The following is a 20,905-nucleotide window of genomic DNA, read 5'->3' on the forward strand; positions in this document are numbered from 1 at the left end:
GCGGTGAAGGGGCGTTTTCCAGCCCCGAGAGAGTCTTTTGGGGTTGGAGGAGGGGCGGGAGCGCCGGGCAAATCGGGCGGGAAGAGGCAAAAAAAAAAAAAAAAAAAAAGGATTAGGAAGCGCGCTGTGGCGATTTCTGTTCTCAGGGCGCGGCCCCGGATCTGCTATTGCACCAGGAAGGCGGAACGCCCAGGTCGGTGCTCGGCCCATATTTGTGCCCCTGTTCCCACAGTTCACACTCGCGTCTCCCTCCCTCCCTGACTTCCTCCTCCCCTTCCCGGGCTGCCGGGCTGCGGGACGAGCTGCGCGGTGGTAAGTGCAACCCTCCCACGCCTCGGAGGCCCGCTGTTTGTAGCGGTCCACCGCGCCAGTCAGGCGCAGCTGGCGGTTCGCGGCCCGCGAATCGCTGGGGCGGGATCCGGGAGAACGCGTGGCCAGCCTGGACTCCGGGAGGGCTGCTCAGGTTTCAGCCCAGGGCCAGGGCTCTCCGTTCTAATGAGACTTCTCATTCTTTTCTTTCTTTTTTCTCTTAATGGGCCCTGTGATACAAGTATTTATAGTGTAGCCGTTGTAGTTTATTTAGAGAAAAACTTGACTAAGCATTGTGTTCATCTCCTAAAATGCAAATCGCAAAGTACGTTGCAGACATCGACGTTCCGTTCATTCAACTCTAAAGCGCCTGCCTTGAGTCATGGGATTGGGCAGTGATGAAAACAAATCCTGGCCCTCATTTAACTCCCCCTCTAGCAGGATCCATTTACATTTGTTTTGTGTTTGGTTACTTATTTCTAAGACCCCTGCGCCAAGTTTTGATGACTTCTTTTGCTCTGATAGTACCTGCTTTCCACATCACTGTTCAGCCTTCCATCTTCCATCTATCATTCCAAACGCAAGCTGAAGCATAAAGATTTTGTAATCTACCCATAAGGCTAGATTTGCTATTAGAAATACTTGTGTGTGTGTATATACATATATATATATATCTTCACACATGTGCACACATGTATACCAATATATAAGTGATGAATGTGTGCTGATTCGTCACTGTTACAACAATTTCTTGAGTAATTTGCAACGTACTTACAGCAGCATCCTTTTAAATAGCTTTGTAATAATTACATTCATCCATAAATATTTGCGTGATTAGGAAGAAAACTCTGGTTAGGGGAACTGGGGACTTTGTGAAGCACTAACATTTACATTCTCCTAAGATACCTCAACCAATACTGTTAGAACTTAGCCTTTGGGGTTGTGCAGCTTCTAAAAGTTCTCTTTAAATGTTAGTGCAACTTTTAAATGGCCCCACCATGAAAAATGTATTTGTTGAGGTAAAACTGAATCCAGATTTTAATTCTAGGATACAAAGTTAAGATTTTATTAAACATTCATCCAAGAATTGATGAATGTATGAAAGCGCTAGGAATACTTGGGTTATGGAGATTTAATCTGCTAGTCAGGATTTGCAACGTTTAACTGAGTCTGTCACTGAAAATCTGGACGTTTAACACTAATATGCACATATGAGAGTACTGTAATAATGATACTTTTATTTTTTTAAAGACGTTTTGTTTTTTAAAATATTTTTAGTTTTTAAAATACCTTTATTTTTATTTATTTATGTGGTGCTGCAGATTGAACCCAGTGCCTCACACATGCAAGGTAAGTACTCTGCCACTGAGCTACAACTCCAGCCCCATAATGATGCTTTTCCAAAAGTTAATATTTTTCTTGCAGCTGTGGTACTCTGCCTTCCTAAGCATTGAAGAGTGAGAATCCAACTGAAACAGCAAGCAGCTCTGTATAGGACTAGCTTCCTCCTAACACCACTGTCTTGACTAGACTGTAGTATGTTAACTTTCTTTAGATGCTATTGTGGGATTGTTATTTAGTCTTCCCCACATATGTCTTATCCTATTTTCTCTTTAGGTTTCCTCCTTCAATAACAGGGAACTCTTGTCTTTTATCCATCCTTTCATTCTTTATTTAAAATTGAGAGTTTTCAATTTAACAATACAAAACCTGTGCCCAGAGCTGGGGATGTTGCTTAGTGGCAGAGTGACCTAAGCTCTGTATATAGCATCACAAACAAAAAAACCTGTGCTCATTCAAGGACCTGTGATTTCATTTAATTCATTCAGTGACTCCTGTCTGGTGTAATTGGAACAAATGGTGTAATGGTGTAGTGATGATTTTGGACCTTTAGTGATTTTAGAGGTAGTATTATTTTAGTTAGACTAATATAATTGTCATTGTACACTAGCCGACTGGATTGTCATTTACATATTTTTTGTAACTACCATTTCCTGAATTCCCCACTGTGTGCCAGACCTTGTGCAGTAATGCTTAATTACAGTCTTTTTGAGTAAGTTGTGGTTATCTTTGGGGTTTTTGTTGTTTGTTTGTTTCATGGAGGAGAGAATTAAGACTAAGAAGGTAAGAAACATGTCCAGGGTCACAGTAGAATTGGGTTTCAGATTTTTAAACTTATTCTATGTCTTTTTCTTACATTAAGATCTACAAAAAGCTCCTCTGATTACTTTTCTGATTTTAGTCATAGATTTTTCCTCCCTAATTTTCAGAGTACCTTCTCAGAATTCCAAAATTACCTTGAGATCATCCCCCCCAAAATTAAGACACCGGACTTACATTTACTTTTTAGATGAAGATAATGGACATGTGGAATGGATTTAAATATTTGTTAGTGCCAATGGGCCTGGTGGTACACACATTTATCTCAGTGGCTTAAGAGGCTGAGGCAGGAGAATTGCAAGCTTGAGGTAAGCCTATGTATTATAGCATGACCCTGTCTCTAAATTAAAAATAAAAAAGGGTTGGGGAGGTAGTAGCTTAGTAGAAGAGTACCCCTGGGTTCTACTGCCACCAGAAAACAAAACAGTTAAACAAACAAACAAACAAAAACTTAGTGTTTTTAAGTCTTAGTTATTGATTGAAGGCCATATATTGTATCCAAAAGAATGGTAGCTTTTTCTGTTTTTAAAAATTGCATGCATGACGCTGATTGAAAATTGTAAGTCAATTTTAGTGGTGAGAGTATTTTTCTGTTCTGTTTAGTTGTTAGTTAAGATGTGGAATGTAGAATAGTGTGATCTGCCAAGTTTATCAGGCAGAAAATGCTAATTAAACAATTTTTCCTGACTATGAAATTAGTGATTGAGCTGTATGTAATTTTGTATGTGGCCTTTTCCCTAACAAAATATGGACATATTTTCATGTCATTAAGTAGCCTGAAAAAATATTTTAGACTCCATAGCCTTCTATTTCATCAATGTCACGTACTGTCTCTGATTTTTTTCTAGTGTCGAACATTTAGATTGTATCCCATATCCCCCACATTATAAAAAACACTAATACACAGTGTTAACATAAATTTTTGTCCTTATTTCTCTTTTTGGGGTGCCAGGATTGAACATAAAGCCTTGTGTGAACACTCACTCTACCTCTTATACTCCCAACCCCTTGTCCTTACTTGTTATTTCTAATTGTTTTTATTTTAAAAAACTTTTAGTTGTAGAAGGATATAATGCCTTTATTTTATTCATTTATTTTTATGTGGTGCTGTGGGTGGAACCCAGTGCCTCACATGTGCTAGTCAAGCACTCTACCACTGAGCTACAACCCCAGCCCCTCTAATCGATTTCTTGACATCAATTCTGGAAAGTTAAAAGAAGCGAATCATATAATATGAACATATCTTAATGCACAATTTAAAAGACATCTTTTCCAAATTTATTTTTTGTCTTGTTCAGTGGAGTTCTGGAGAATCATTTGTGTATCATCAAATGGGAAATTGTGCTGCCCTAGCTAAACTCTCCCTCTGAGCTGCTTCTAGCTGCTGTGCTCAATTTCTCAAGAAGGGAAGGGATGAAAACCTTAAGAATTCTCTGAAGGACTAGATGCTAGTAATAAAATTTACCAAATTATTAAGGTTCTCATTTATTGAAAACCAGTCTAAACTGTGTAATGTAGCCAGGCATGGCGGTGCATGCCTGTAATCCCAGCAAGTGGGGAGGCTGAGGCAGAAGGGTTGCAAGTTTGAGGCTACCCTCAGCAATTTAATGAGGTCCTGAGCAACTTGGCAAGCGAGACCTTGCCTCAAAATGGCAACGTAGCACAGTGGTAGAGTGCCCTTGGGTACAATGACGGATGGCGGGGGGCTGCATAATTAGATCCTATATGATTAAAGTTGTTGTTTTTTATTTTTTTATTTTTTAAAATTATCCCAGTACTGGGGATTGAACCCTAGACCTTGCACATCTAGGTAAGTGCTCTACAGCTGTGTCACACTCCAAGCATTTTAAGTTTTATTTTGAGTTAGTCTCACCAAGTTACTGAGGCTGGCCTTAAATTTAAGTGATCATACTGCCTCAACCTCTGGGATTATAGGCATGCTCCACTACGTGAATTAAACATTTTAACAAACTTTTTGTAGTCTGAAGGAAAGAATCCTGTTTTTTAATCATCTTTTTATTAAAATTCTTACATGTTGTAGGGACTATATATGTGTTCTGGATTAATCATACCCTCTACTTTGCTGCTAGATGACTAACTCTGTAACAGACATGCTTTTAGCTGTCTCCACAGTCCCTGCCCCTCACGTTCTTAACTTTTTGGTAAAATATTTGAGAATAACTATATTTGAGTGCTTGTCAATGTATCACTCATAATATTTGCTTGTGTTTTTCTAATGTCCTGTGTTTTTTTCTGTCTGGTTATGATAACATTACTATCAAATTATAATATGTCAGCTCCCGAAGTTGAGATTCAAATCTGGAGGGTAGTACTTGGAATTATTAATTAGGACTGGCACACATTAACAGAACAATTTAGTTGTTATAGTTTAATGAACAGTGTTACTTAGAATTTGATCCACCTGTAGGCTGAAAGGAGTTTTGTTAGTATCTTCAGTAGCACATACAAGGATGTGCTTGTTTTGAATTAAAACAAAAATGACACATAGCTTTAAAATGTCAGTTTGCAATATTTTGAAAAATTTTTGAATTATTCTATGTGGTGTTTTAGTGTTACAGTGAAAGGAAAAATACTACTTAGCTCTAACACTGTCGTTTTGACGCAAAGATAAAAGTGGAAGTTTTTCTTTTATTTGACCTTGTAAATGAAATAATTTAGAGTACACTAGGTAAGCTCGTTATTTACATGGTCTGTCAAAAGTCTGTTCGTTTTAAAAACAGTGTGATACTTTTATAAAATGATCATTTATTTGGATTTTATCTGAGGGACTGGCTCCACTTTCCCTTTGTGCTTAAGTTAATAGGGTCTGGAAAAATGTATAGGAATAGAAATGAGCTAGAATTTAAGTTCTAGCTCTGGGTCTACTGCTTGGTATGATCTTTATGCCTTAATCTTTGTACCTCAGTTTCATCGTCTATCAGGCAGATGATAATATCTTGTCTGGCACACATTGTTATTTTGAAGTTTAGATAATACTGCAAATATAAAAGTATTTTGAAAAAATTAAAATCTTAACAAGTAAGTTTGGAATTTATTTTTAGCAAATCTTTATCTTTAATTCTCTGTTTATATGCCTGTGCCTGCTGGAATATAGGATTAATATCTCTGAAACCATCCTTTTCATTTCATTTTTTGTCCTTTTCATTTAATTTTCTTGATCTTTTCTGTTCACAATGAGTCTTCCTTTCTTGCTGGTTCCTTCCTCCTCCTAAAAATCTAAACAGTATCATCTGATATTTAATAGGTTCAAGTGGAAAATAGCATTTGTGTTACATGGCTGCAAATAATAACTTAGGGGCATATACTATATTCAGAATGATGTATAGGATAAAACATTATGTAAGCAACTTAACTGTAATTGTACATTTATGCTTTATAATTCACTGAAATAATTAATAACTACTGAATGTGTACTTTGTTCTCCTTTCAGTTTACCCAATGACCATAATCACATTATCACAACACCTTTGAAAATTACACTAAGTTCATTTGCCAGCACTGTGGTGTTTAAATTTTAGTGGAGGAAATAAGTATGATAGTGAATCAGTGCAACTAAGAGTTATAGAACTAGCTTAATTTTTTAGATTAAAAAAATTACTATAAGGAATGGGGATATAGCTCAGTTGGTAGAGTACTTGCCTTGCAAGCACAAGGCCCTGGGTTCAATCCCCAACACCCACCCAAAAAAAAAAAAAAAAAAAAAATTACAACAGGTGCAATTAAATTGCATTTTGAATTCTTAAGTTATATGAGTACAGATTTCTTAGTGTTGATGAAAAGGTGTTTCTAAGCTTTGATGTCAAGGAATCATGTTTGGAGGTTTTAACACCCCTTTATTTAAAATACATTTTTTTTAATCTTTGTTTTCCACACATTTTTATTTGTGCATTATAGTTGTACATACTAATGACATTTGTTATTATACTTTTTACATGTACACAATATACAATATCACTCCTCAGCATTTTCCCAGTCCCTCCCCATCTCCTACCCTTGGGTTCCTTTCTTCTACTATCTCCTTTTGATTTTCATGAGATCCGCCCCCACCATTCTTTTCTTTTTCCCCTTCAAGCTTCTGTGTATGAACATGCCTTTATTGTAATTAATTTCATATTTTGGTGTTAGTTTTGTTTTAGGTCTCACATTGTTTTAGATGAAGAATTCAACTGGATTTGGTTTATCCAATTTGACAGTATCTTTTAATAGGTGAGTTTAACCTATTCATGTTCATTATTGTTGCTAACAGATTTGTACTGTTTCTATTTATAGCACTTATCCACTCTGTGCCTTTTCTTGAATTGTTCTGTTTTCCTTAGCTTATTTGAAAGGTAGCTATTATATTTCTATTCTTTTGTTTTTTTACCTTTAGTTTTTCTATTGGAGCATAATTTACATTCAATAAAATTTATACTCTCTGGTGTAACTTCTCTAAGTTTTGATAAAGACATGTACCTGTAGTCAATGTAACCACCACAGCAGTCGTGATTTAGAACAGTTTCATTGATCCCAAAGTTTCTTTGTGCCCCTTTCCACACCTCAAGCCTTTGGCAACCATTGAATAGTTTTCTTTGTAGTGTTAAATATTCAAGAATGTCATATAAATGAAATTATATATTCTTTGGCTTCATTCACTTATCACACTATATTTGACATTCATCTGTTTTTGGGTGCATTAATAATTTTTTCTTTTTATTACTAAATAGTATTTTACTATTTGGGTATACCTTGCTTTGTTATCCATTTACCAATTGAAGGACATGTTTCCAGTTTTTGGTGTTCATGAATAAAGTTGCTATAAACATTCACAGTCTGGTTTTTAATGAATGTAAGAAGTGTTCATTTGCTTTATGAAATACCTAGCAATATGTAATCTTATGTTTTGCATTTTAAGAAAATGAAAAATTGTTTTCCAAAACATCTGTTCCATTTTGCATTCTCATTAGCAATAATGGGAATTCCAGTAGTTGGTATTGTCAGTTACTTTTATTTTTTGGTACCAGGAGTTGAACCCAGTGTTTAACCAGTGAGCCATATCCCCAACCCTTTTTTTATATTTTATTTAGAGACAGGGTCTCATTGAGTTACTTTAGGACCTCATTAAGTTGCCAAGTCTGACTTTGGATTTGCCTGACTTTGAACTCATGGTTCTTCTGCCTCAGCCTTCCAAGCTGACTAGAATTACAGGCGTGCACCACTGCACCCAGCTGTCAGTTATTTTGCAATTTTAGTTATTTTAATATGTGCATAGTTGTATAACATTTGTGAATTTAATTTTCCATTTCTCTACTGTATAATAATATTGAATATCTTAAGCTGGGCATGGTGGCATGTGCCTATAGTTCTGGCCACTCAGGAGGCTAAGGGAGGAGAATTTCTTGAGCTCAGGAGTTCAAGACCAGCCTGGGCAATGTAGCAAGTGCCTATCTTCATAAACAAAAACAACAATAACTATATATATGTATTTAGAAAGAAAGAGAAAGTGTATGAACACACACATTTTTATTGTCACATTATAACTATAAAATTAGTGGAATCCATTGTGATATATTTGTGCATACACATGAGCTGTTCAATTTCATTTCGCCCAGTACCTTCCCTATTCCCCCACTCTGTCCTCTACTGATCTCCCTTCTATTTTCATGACAATTCTCTCTTTCCCTCCTTTTCTCTAGCTTCCACATATGAGAGAAAGCTTTTGATTTTCCACATAGGAAAGAGGACATTTGACCTTTGATTTTGAGTCTGACTTATTTCACTTAACATGATTTTCTCCAGTTCCACCATTTACTTGCAAATGACATAATTTTGTGCTTTATGACTGCATAAAATTCTATTATGATGAGTACTAGACTGGTCTTTTTGACTTGGCGGTCGTGAATTGTGGTATTATAAACCTGTATGCATATATGGCTATAGCATGCTGACTAAAGTTCTTTTGGGTAAATGCTAAGGAGTGGGATCTGGGTCATGTGGTGGTTCCATTCCTAATCTTTTGAGGAACCTCCATACTGATTTCCATAGTGGTGATACAAATTCACAATTCCACCAAGAGTGTATAAGTGTTCCTTTTTCCCCCACATCCTTGCTAGAATTTATTATTTGTAATCTTCTTTTTAATTATTAAAATCTTTTTTACAGACTGCATTTTGATTCTTTGTACACAAATGGGGTACAACTTTTCATTGCTGTGGTTGTAGAACCATAGAACCATTGTAGAACCATTGTAGAACAATGTAGATTCATACCATTCATGTAATCATACATATACATAGGGTAATACTGTTTCATTCTACTATCTTTCTGTCCCCCACCCCCTCCCACCCCATTTCCTCTCCACCATCCAAAGTTCCTTCATTCTTATCTTTCCCCCACCTCTTCCTCGTTATATACTGTCATGCATATTGTCTCTTATCAGAGAAAACATTCGGCCTTTGGTTTTTTGGGCTTGGCTTATTTCATTTAGCATGATATTTTCCAACTTCATCCATTTACCAGCAAATGCCATAATTTTATTCTTTTTTTATGGCTGAGTAATATTCCATTGTGTATATGTATCCTAGTTTCTGTATCCATTCGTCAATTGAAGGGCATCTAGGTTGGTTCCATAATCTAGCTATTATGAATTGAGCTGCTATGAACATTAACGTGGCTGCATCACTGGAGTATGCTGATTTTAAGTCCTTTGGGTATAAACCGAGGAGTGGGATATCTGGGTCAAATGGTGGTTCCATTCCAAGCTTTCTGAGGAATCTCCATATTGCTTTCCAGAGTGGCTGCACCAATTTGCAACTCCACCAGTAATGTATAAGTGTGCCTTTTCCCCCACATCCACACCAACACTTATTATTGCTTGTGTTCTTGATAATAGCCATTCTGATTGGAGCTAGATGAAATCTTAGGGTGGTTTTAATTTTCATTTCTCTAATTACTAGGAATGATGAGCACTTTTTCATATATTTCTTGATCACCGGTATCTCTTCTTCTATGAAGTGTTTGCCCATTTCCTTAGCTCATTTATTGATTGGGTTCTTTGTATTTTGGATGTAAAGTTTTTAAAGTTCTTTGTAAACTTTGGAGATGAGTGCTCTGACTGAAGTGTGTGGAAAAGATTTTCTTCCACTCTGTAGGCTTTCTTTTCACATTATTGATTGTTTCCTGTGCTGAGAAAAAACTTTTTAGTTTGAATCTATCCTATTTATTGATTCTTGCTTTTATTTCTTGTGCTATGGGATCTTGTTAAGGAAGTCTGGTCCTAAGCCAATGTGATGGAGATTCTGGCCTACTTTTTCTTCTGTTTGGTGAAGGGTCTTGAGCCTAATTCTAGATCCTTGATCCATTTTGAGTTGAGTTTTGTACAGGGTGAGAGAGAGGGTATTAATTTCATTTTACTGCATATGGATTTCCAATTTTGCCAGCATCATTTGTTGAAGAGGCTATCTTTTCTCCATTGTAAGTTTTTGGCACCTTTGTCTAGTATGAGATAACTGTACTTATGTGGTTATGTCTCCTTGTCTTCTATCCTGTACCATTGGTCTACCTGTCTATTTTGGTGCCACTACCATACCGTTTTTGTTACTATTGCCCTATAGTAGAGTTTAAGGTCTGGTATTGTGATACCTCCTGCATCACTCTTCCTGCCCAGGATTGCTTTGGCTATTCTGGGTCTTTTGTTCTTCCAGATGAATTTCATGATTGCTTTTTCTGTTTCTATGAGAAATATCATTGGGATTTTAATTGGGATTGCATTAAATCCGTATAGAGCCTTTGGAAGCATGGCCATTTTGACAATATTAATTCTGCCTATCCAAGAACATGGGAGATCTTTCCACCTTCTAAGGTCTTCTTCAGTTTCTTTCTATAATGTTCTGTAGTTTTCATTGTAGAGGTCTTTCACCTCTTTGGTTAGATTAATTCCCAAATATTTTATTTTTTTTTTTTGAGGCTATTGTGAACAGAATTTTATTTGTAATCTTGATGATTGAGAACATCTTTTCATGTGTTTGTGTTTGCCATCTGCATGTTTTTTTGTGAAGTGTGTACTCATATCTTTTGCTCATTTTAAGATTTTTCATTTTCTTACTAATTTTCAAGAATTCTTTACATAGAATGTAAATCTAGCCCATGTTTCTCTCAATCTGTGGCGCGTGTGTGTGTGTGTGTGTGTGTGTTGTCTTTTTATAGTCCTAACATAGGGTGTGTTTCACAGAGAAGTTATAAGATAAAATCCATTTAAAGTCTTTTGCATGTGAATATCATTTGTTGAAAAGAAGACTATACTTTTCCCATAGACTTAGCCACCCATGTAAAAAATGATTTGACCTATCACATGAGAGTTTATTTCTGGGCTCTCTGTTGTGTTCCATTGGTCTGCAGGTCTCTCTCTTTATATTATTTTTTCTATTTAAAACTATACGCCTTTTATTTATTTCACTTGCCTTATTGTAAGTACAGTGTTGAAGTATTGACAATGTGTGCACCATCACGTCCAGCAATACCTTTAAGTTTTAAAACACATACTCTTGTGCTATTTTGTTTTTTGCTAGTAGCAATAATGAAAAACTCAGAACAAATGGAAGATGAAGTTAGGAAAACTTCTATCTATATCATATACAACCAGAAGAATAAGAAGTTATACTCCATTTATGTATTCTGTGTCAAAATGAATTCTACTAATTAGAACAAATAAAAAAATTTTAAAAAGGAAAACTTCTAAAAAAAGGAAAACTTCTAAACATTAAACATCAGTGCAAAGAAATTAGTGGAACATGGAAGATAGAAGAAATGTGTTACACATAAATCATTTAAATATCAAATTTTAAAGTATGTATGTTTTATGTTTTTCCCTGCCATACTGGGGATTGAGGGGTTAGGGATTTAACTGAATGGCAAAGTGCTTGCCTAGCATGCACAAGACCCTGAGTTCTGTCTTTGACCCTGAAAAATAAGTGAGGGATAACATCCAAAAAACAAAGCAAGGCAACAGCATACTGGGAATTGAACCTAGGGGTGCACTACTACTAGCTCCACTCCAGTCCTTTTTAAAAAAAATTTGTTTTGAGACAGGATCTTGCTAAGTTGCTGAGCCTGGCCTTGAACTTGCCATCCTCTTGCATTAGCCTCTGTGGAACTTGTGATTACATATGTGCAGGCTAAAGAGTTGTTTTGAAAAAATTATCCCTTGCCTTTTATTTCCCCCAGAAGCAATTACTGTAAACATTTCAAGTGGATTCTATATTGTGTTTACTTTGATAGATCTGAAAACCGTGCATAGATTGCTCCTTCTTGATTTTTCAGTTTTAGTTTTTCTGTTGACTTTTACCTTAGAGATGAGGATTTGGTCTCTTTCCATTTATCTTTCTCACTGTGCCTTATCTCCATCCTCATACATTTTTGAATCTCACTGAATGTGTTACAACTTTTGTCTGATTAGTATTTAGAGTGTGTATTATGTATATGATGTCTATATGTAAATGATGTCTACAACTAGGTCATGTAGTATACAAGTACAACCTTTGTTTTTCTCTTGAGTTATCTTGCTTTATTTTCAGAGGAAATAAATGTAATACAATATTCTGTATATCATCATCCTCCTAACTCCTTTGGTTGCTTAAATCTCCTCTCCACATTGAGAGTGTCAGTGATCCAGTGTAACACAAGAGTAAACCAAGAAAAATGACTATGTGAAATCCTGAATATAGTGGTCTTACACAATTTCATCTGGTTGAAAAAATAATCTCTTTTGAGGTCCTCTGACTGTTTGTTCTTATATTCTGTAAATACCCTTCACCATGTTTATCCTTCTTTTGTGTAAGACCCAGGATATCATGTGTTCCTCTTTCTTGATTTATTTCTCTGTTATGTTAGAACACATCTTCTATTCCAAAAATTGAGACTGTGCTAGTCTGATCATATTTATTTCACTGTCATAGTTGATGGATACTTTGCCTGGGTGAAGAATTATTGGTTAGAAATTCTTTTCATTCAGAAATTTGAAATAACCTGCTAGCTAACATGGGGAAGTATAAAGCCATTTTGATTCTGTAGACTCTTAATATGACCTATTTGTTGTGTTTTTCCTCTCTGAGAGTCTTTATCCCTGTATTTAAAATTTTATGGTGATATCCTTTGTGTTGGTTCCTTTCCATATGGAAGCCCTTGTATTTATGTTCTGGACAATTTATTTTTTATTATTTTCTCTCCTTCATTTTCTTTTTGGAACTTCTAGTTTATCAAAACTTCCTGGGAATCCTTTTTGTTTTTGTTTTTCCTTCTATGTACTGTTGATTTCTTTGTACTAATGTTTTGCTTTTGGAGATTTTCATAACTTTATCTTCCATTCATTCTACTGAGTTTATAAGTTTGTTGTCATTTTTAATTTTCAGAGTTCTTTTTTTGTCCTATTCCTTGTTGTAGCATCCTACTCTTATTTAATGAATATGATATCTTATCTGCCTGAGGATATATCTTTTTAAATATTTTTTTTAGTTGTAGATGTACACAATGCCTTCATTTTATTTATTTATTTTTATGTGGTGCTGAGGATCAAACCCAATGTTTTGCATGTGGTAGGTGGATGCATTACTACTGAGCCACAACCCCAGCCCTTGCCTGAGGATATTAATGATAGCTTTTTGAAGTTTTCATTTCCATAGTCAACTCATTGCAGTTTTCTCTTTTGTACCAGGGTTTGAACTCAGGGACATTGGACCACTGAGCCACATCCCAGTCCTGTTTTGTATTTTGTTTAGAGAAAGGGTCTAATTGAGTTGCTTAGTGTCTTGCTTTTGCTTAGGCTTTGAACTCACAATTCTCTTGCCTCACCGTTCTCAGCTGCTGTGATTACAGATGTGCCCCACCATGCCCAGCTTGATACAGTTTCTTATTAGATAACTTGTCATAATTAAGAGTGGGAAACTAGAAAGCTGATTGAAGCTCTGAATCTGGGTGCAGTATCAATTTGGGCTGTTTAATTGGGAATCTTTCATGTTAGTATCTTTAGGTCTTTTCTGTTGGTGGTAAGATTGCCCAGAAAAAGATTTTTCTAGTCTCTTTCTTAGAGAGAATAGGACTAGTCCCTGATATTTCTTGAAGCTTTGTAGATGAACAGAGTAGTATATGTTCAGCATTCAGTATATAAGAATTCACTCCCTCTCCCTATTTTCAGTCTGGTGTGTCTGCCTTCAGCTGTACTGTGTTGTCTGTATGCTACAGACTATCTCTTTTTTTCCTTTCCAGAAAGTAGAAATCTAAGTTTCTGACATGGAGTTAGTGTTGCTATAGTTTAAAATGTCTTAGCGCGTCTTCCAATCAATATTATTTTAGAATCCTCTTTTTTCCTTCCAGACTACTTAGTATTGCCTTTTATTCTGGGTGTTAAACTGTTCTTAACACCAACTTAGCATTCAGTTTTCTGATGCCTGCTAAGTTATGTACCCCTTACCTATTTGTGTTCTGGTTTCCAAGATTTGTTGACATTGTTTCATTCTTAGACTTTTCTTTATTTTTAGAATTTTATGGCTTTTCTTCCCCTCCGAATTGGGGATTAAAGCCCAGATCAACTTGCACTTGCTAGGTGCCTGGTTCTAGCCCTAGCTGGTCAGGGGTCCTAGGTGGATGGGACGTGTCAGCACGGTGGAGAAACAGCACATAGAGACACCAAGTGTTCTGAGACTGAATCTGTCTTTATTTTTTCTGCCAGTCTTTTTACAGATATTTTTCTTTAGTAATGATTATATCATTTTATGGTTAGTTTAAAATAAGAAAAACCTTCAAAAGTACAATCTATGCTTCTTCTCAAAGTACACATTCTCTCTGTATGACAGCCCAGACCAAAACAACCTTATTTCCCAGCTAGATTAAAACAACCTTATCTCCTAGCTAAACTAAAACAACCTTGTCTCCCAGCTAAACTGAGAGCACCATGATCTGCTAGCCTTCAACCTTTAGAACAAACACATCACTAGAATTTCTGAGAAACCACCCCCACCATGAACTCCAGTGTTTAAAAGTGAAAAGCTTTTACTATTATTAAAGGGCGAAGAAATCAACTTATAGTTAATATTTAGCGTATTCTGTTTCATATAATGGCGAACTACAATCTTATTCTGATTCTCATAGAATTAGACTAAACATAGGAAAAGCACAAATTATGTTTATGACTAACCTAAATGTTTTTATTATGTAAAGTATCTCTAGAATCAACTATTAAAACTAAGAAAGCAACAAAGGCTAAACACTACATCCAAGCTCAGAGAAATGCCTCTTTATCCATCTATTATTATACTAAAGTAATCACAAGGCTCCTTTTAACTCGAGCACAGCTACAATTATTTATTTTCGTATATTTTATCTATGTATTACTGCTAAATTTTCACTGTGCACTATTTTGTGTCCCAATACAGTAAAACCTTCCCAGTGTTTATCCAATAAGTTTCTAATGATATATTGATTATTAATATTAAAAAGCAACTACACATGGAGACATGCCACGCCGATGGCCTCCAAGAGGGAGGATGATCAACAGAACTGTGTCAAGTGTTGAATCCTCTATTCCAACAGAACCGTGTCAAGTGTTGGATCCTCTACTCCAACAGAGCCGTGTCAAGTGTCGGAGTGGCAGGAAATAGATGTGGCAGCTAGGCAAACCCTCTATCACTGAGCTACATCCTGAGCCCTTATTTTTTATTTTGATACAGAGTCATGCTAAGTTTTATGACTTTTTAAAAATTCATTCTGACCAAGAGTGATGAAACACGCCTATAATCCCATCTATTCTATCTACTTAGGAGGCCAAGGCAGAACAGGCCAACCTTGGCAACAAATAGGCCAGTTTGAGGCTAGCCTTGGCAACTTGGCAAGATCCTATCATGTGTGAGGCAGTGGGTTTGATCCTCAGTACCACATAAAAATAAATAAGATAAAGATATTGTGTCGTGTGTGTGTGTGTGTGTGTGTGTGTATATATATAAAAAGGATGGGGATGTTGTTTAGTTGTAGAGTGCCCCTGAAGTTTAATCCTAGTACCAGGGGAAGGAAAATCCATTTTGCACGTATTTTCAGAATGTTTATAAAATGTTTTTCCAATACTCCTATCTTTATCCCTAAATATATTTTATATTTTTCTATAAAATTCCAAACTTAATATCTCTATTATCCTCTTTGGCAAAATAGGAATACTGTAATTTCCTCCTAAATTTATTTTATTTTCTTTTTTTTCTTTTTGCCAGATTGGGGATTTGAGCCCAGGGGTTTTGCACATACTAGGCAGGCACTCTACTATTAAGCCATGTCCATAGTCCTTCAATCATTATCTTTTAAAAAATATTTTCTTTACCTATTCTAGTTTCTCTTTCTAAAGCTATAATTTTTTTCACTGTTGGAGCCTGTCTTCACTACTTCTTAGTTTTTTTTTTTTTCCCTCTTTGCTTAATTTCTTAATATTTCTTTATTGTGTTCCAAGTACTTTCCAATGCATAAGTTTTCTATTTGTCTTAAGCTTCTCTTTAACATTCTTAATTAAAATTTTTTTCTGCAGGTGTGAATTCTCCTACTTGTTATGTCTGCTGCTGTGGCTCATGATTATAATTTTCCTGGAGTACACTATAATTTTGGTGTGCTGGCTCATGTTGAATAGGAGTTTTCCCCTTTTGTGTGGTTTTGGAGTTTTCTTGGTTTGGCACTGGCCAGTTAGCTCTACGTCAGTTGTTTTACTAAGGATTTGGGATTTTGATTTTTATGAATAGCCTAGTTCTGAACCACCCTGTGTGTGTTATATACCCTTATACATGCTATGCAAACCCAGTTTCTATCCCCTGGGTGCCTCTGTTCCTTCCATAGGCCACAGGTACATTTTGGGTAGGACATTTTCCCCCTAATTCTAGCATGACTTCTGTTCTGTTTTTGGTCTTTTGCCCTGTGCAAGGTATGCTGGATTCTTGGAGTTTTAGTTACACCTAGATCCCCTATCCCAGTATGCTGCATGGTTTTAGTGTCCACTTATCACTCTTGAAATATATCTTATTCCTAACCATGAAGCATTTACTCTTGTTAATGAATGTAGCCATGTACTTAAAGTTCTGTTTCTTGTGTATCCTTCTGGAGGTCCTTCATTAATATACATGTAATTAAGAATGTGATTATTTTCCTGTATTTTGTGTACAAAAGTTAGCATACTGTATAACCTGTTCTATATTTTATTTTTTGTAACATTCAGGAAGTATTTTCACTTGATAATTCAGAGAGCTGGTTTAAAGACTCTTGGTTTTTTTGTTACAGAGACATGTCAGTTTGACCCTACATAGTTTCTTTTATTTTTTGTCCCCACTGCCAATTGCCTGCAGTATTGGGAATTGAATCCAGGGTACTTTACTACTGAACTACATCTCCAATTCTTTTTATTTTTAGAAAGGGTCTTATAATTTGCTGAAGCTGACTTTGAACTTGTGATCCATCTGTCTCAGCCTCCCAAGAAGCTAGGATCATAGGCAAGTACTACTGTGCCTGGCCCTTAGACCTTTTTCTTTCCTTTTTTTGTTTTTTGGTAACAAGGATTGGACCCAGAGGCCCTTAACCACTGAGCCATATTCCAAGCCTTTTGTTAATTTTGAGATAGGGTCTCACTAAATTGCTTAGGGCCTTGCTAAATTGCTGTGGCTAGCTTTGAACTTGTGCTTCTCCTGCCTCAGCCCCCTGAGTTGCTGGCATTACACGCATGTGGCACTATACTCAGCTTTATTTTCTACTTTAAGACAGGGTCTTGCTAAGTCTGCCAGGCTGGCCTTGAACTTTGAATCCTGCCTTAGCCTTTTGAGTAGCTAGAATTATGTGTATGTGCCACCCACCCTCAACTCTACATTAATTTTCATCACAACAGGCAAAGATCTTCCTACTTTTGAGTTTTCCCATTGATTTCATGTAGAATTAAATATGTATGTATGTGTATATATCTATATATGTACTGCTTTTTAAAAATAATTTTTAGTTGTAGATAGACACAATGCCTTTATTTATTTATTTTTATGTGGTATTGAGGATTGACCCTAGTGCCTCACATGTGCTAGGTGAGTGCATTACCACTGAGCCACAACCCCACAACCTATAAATATATAATATATATATATATATATATATATATATTTTTTTTTTTTTTTTTTTTTTTTTTTTTTGCTGTGCTTGGGATTGAACCCAGGGCCTTGCAAGGCAAGCACTCTACCAACTGAGCTATATCCCCATCCCATAATACTTATATATGTATATACTCTTAATCATTCTCTTCAATATAAAGATTTACCAGTTCCATAATTAAAATGACCTAATATCCCCTATTTATTTGTTTGTTTGTTTGTATAGGGGATTGAACCCAGTGGTGCTTTACCACTGAGATATATCTCCTGCCCTTCTTTTGTTTTATTTTGAGACAGGGTCTCACTATGTTATATAGGGCCTCGCTAATTTGCTGAGGATGGTCATGAACTTGCAATCATCCTACCCCATCCTCCTGAGCTCTGGGATTATAGTCATGTAGCACTGATCCACCTTTCTATAAATTTTAATAGTTTATTAAATTAATAATTCATTCCCTGTAGGTTCCTGAGAGCTATGTGATTCTATATTCTCCTTTATGGGTATTTAAAAATTTTTTTAATGATAGCAAGCACTTATCTGGCATTTACTGTGTGCTAGGATGGAAATATATAACAAAAGAGGAATAATTAGAAGTAATGATAAGGAGTCTGTCACTGGGAAAATATGAAAAGATGTTCAATTGGTAGCCTTAGCATCAAGAATAAACTGAAGTTTTAGTTTTCTTTCTTTGCATTTGTCAGTTGTGTGCTATACATCTTTCAGCTGTTTTTGAAGATGAATGTAAAATAGTTTTGTTGTTAAATTAGCATTTTCAGAGTTCAAAATCCTAAAATTTCAGGTAGGTGTATTATTTTCTTCTTAAAGAACTTATAAAAAAAGTGTCAGTTTACTAATTTCAGTGACATCTAGGATTTTATTCAATGTAGAAACTGGTCATACATTCTAAAATAAAAATAACTAAGGGTTTTTTTTTTTTTTTGTTTGTTTGTTTGCAGTAATAGGATTGAACCCAGGAGCATTCTACCTCTGAGCTACATCCCCAGCCCTGGATTTTTATTTCATTTTGTTGCTTAAACTTGGGATCCTCCTGCATCAGCCTCCATACTAGCTGGGATTATAGGTGTGTATGAACACACCTGGCTATAGTAGGTACTTTAATAATATAGTGTACATTTACTGGGTTTTACTATGTGCCAACTGCTGCTTTTCCCATATTAATTTAACATTCATAGCGAACCTAAAAGGAAAATGCTGCTATTCTCATTTTACAGTTCAGATAAGTACGATACTTTGAAGTTGAACTTGTTTAAGGTCACAATGTTTAAGTGAAAGATTGCCTGGCACTACTGCCTCTGTTACTGCCCCTCCTATCTTTAATTTTCACAGTAGTCCTATGAGGTAACTGTAGAAGTAAGGAAACAGAAAGAATAACTTTCTCATAGTTTCTGTATTTTCTTGTTTCTGTATATCTCACTCCAGCCTTATAGTTTTATTCTGTATAGCCTCTGTTCTACCCTGACAAATAACAGAATTCCCCAAAACTTGCACCCATGAAATTAGGCCAGCAATTCTTTCTACAGCTTCATCTTATAACCCTTAACTGCTACTTGTCTTAACCCTCAAGGCCATTTCTGAGCAGTAGAGGGTTTGAGTACTTTGCTGAACAACCAGTTTTCAATGCTGTCATCAAATTCTGTGCTGCTGTTCCAAGTTAGTTTTCTTATAGACAAATTAAAACTTAAATAAATTCTACCTCTTAAATATCTTCATTTGGCTGGGTGCACACATGTAATCCCAGCAACTCAGGAAGCTGAGGCAGGAGGATTAAGAGTTCAAAGTCAGCCTCAGCAATTTAGCAAAGCCCTAAGCAACTCAACAAGACCATGTCTGTAAATAAAATATAAAAAAGGTCAGGGGCTGTGACTCAGTGGTTTTAAGCACCTCTGGGTTCAATTCCTGATACCAAAAATAGTCTTCATTCGTAAGAGACATAGATTCAACTTTTGTGAATATGTGATGGATTAATCCTTATTGTCTTGCTACTACTTATTTACCTGACAGGACTATTGAGAATGTTTAGTGAAAGAAATAAGATGCTTTATATCAGCCCAGTCTGCTGTTACTTTTACTTTTTTTGTTCAAGAACTTATTAAAAAGTGTCAGTTTACTAATTTCAGTGAAGTCTAGGACTTTATCCAATGTAGAAATTGATCATATACTCTAAAATAAAAATAACTATAGGATTTTTTGTTATAACTTTTTTTTTGGGCGGGGGAACTGGGGATTTAACCCAGGGGTGCTTAACCTCTGAGCCACATCCTCAACCCTTTTTATTTTTTATTTTGAGACAGGATCTGCTGAATTGCTTAGGGTCTTGCTAAGTTGCTAGGGCTTCACTAAGTTGTTGAGGCTGGCTTTAAACTTGTGTTTCTCCTGCCACAGCCTCCTGAGCCACTGGGATTACAGGGTGTGTGCCACCGTGCCAGCTGATATAACTTTTTTCTTAGACCGCATATTTAAGTACTAACTGGCCAAACATAGGGGAATAAAATGTAAGAGTTAATTACAGGTAGATAAAGAACCTTAGTGAACATTGTTTAAGCTAAAGTTTAACTGATTAGAATCTGGTTATTATTTTAATATAATAACTACTATTCACTATCTTTCCTAGATCTGACAGCATGCTTCATAAATATTATTCATGTGATTCTTTTCTTTTTAAAGATACTAGAGATTGAACCCAAGGGCTCTATACCACTGAGCTGTATTCCCACTTTTTACTTTTATTTTTTATTTTTACTTTTTATTTTGAGACAACATTTTGCTAAGTTGCCAGGGTTGGCCTTGAACTTGGGATCCTCCTGCTTCAGCTTCCCGAGTAGGTGGGATTAGAGTCATGCACCCCTACACCTGGCTCATGTAATTCTCTTTCTCTCTTTTTCTTTTGGTACAGGGAACTGAACTCGGGCACTCAACCACCAAGCCACGTTCCCAGCCCTATTTTGTATTTATTTAGAGACAGGGTCTCACTGAGTTGCTTAGGGCCTTGCTGAGTTGCTGAGGCTGGCTTGGAACTCATGATCCTTCTGCCTCAGCGTCCTGAGCCAATGGGATTACAAGCATGTGCCATTGCACCCAACTTTTGTAATTCTTTTTTTTTTTTTTTTTTTTTTTTTTTGTGGTACTGGGGATCGAACTCAGGGCCTTGTGCTTGTGAGGCAAGCACTCTACCAGCTGAGCTATCTCCCCAGCCCACTGTAATTCTTAATGCTGTTAGGTAGATGGTGTCATTGACACTTTACGAATGAAACAACTGGGTTAGACAAATTAA

At 36.1% G+C, this 20,905-nt stretch overlaps 1 protein-coding gene across 12 annotated transcripts in view; it reads left to right on the forward strand.

The window, feature by feature from the left end:
* Nucleotides 1–25: 25 nt before the first annotated feature.
* Rmi1 (RecQ mediated genome instability 1) overlaps nucleotides 26–20,905 on the forward strand; it is a 167,533-nt gene continuing 146,653 nt past the window's right edge. For 2 of the 12 annotated variants that reach the window (XR_007104893.1, XR_007104894.1), the window contains exons 1-3: nucleotides 26–193; nucleotides 1,632–1,659; nucleotides 6,616–6,696. The gene's annotated coding sequence lies outside the window, so the exon portion shown is untranslated. The other 10 variants (XR_007104895.1, XM_047524088.1, XM_047524087.1 and 7 more) reach the window with 10 other exon arrangements.

This window comes from Sciurus carolinensis, chromosome 14, assembly GCF_902686445.1.
Source record: "Sciurus carolinensis chromosome 14, mSciCar1.2, whole genome shotgun sequence".
Classification (NCBI taxonomy): domain Eukaryota; kingdom Metazoa; phylum Chordata; class Mammalia; order Rodentia; family Sciuridae; genus Sciurus; species Sciurus carolinensis.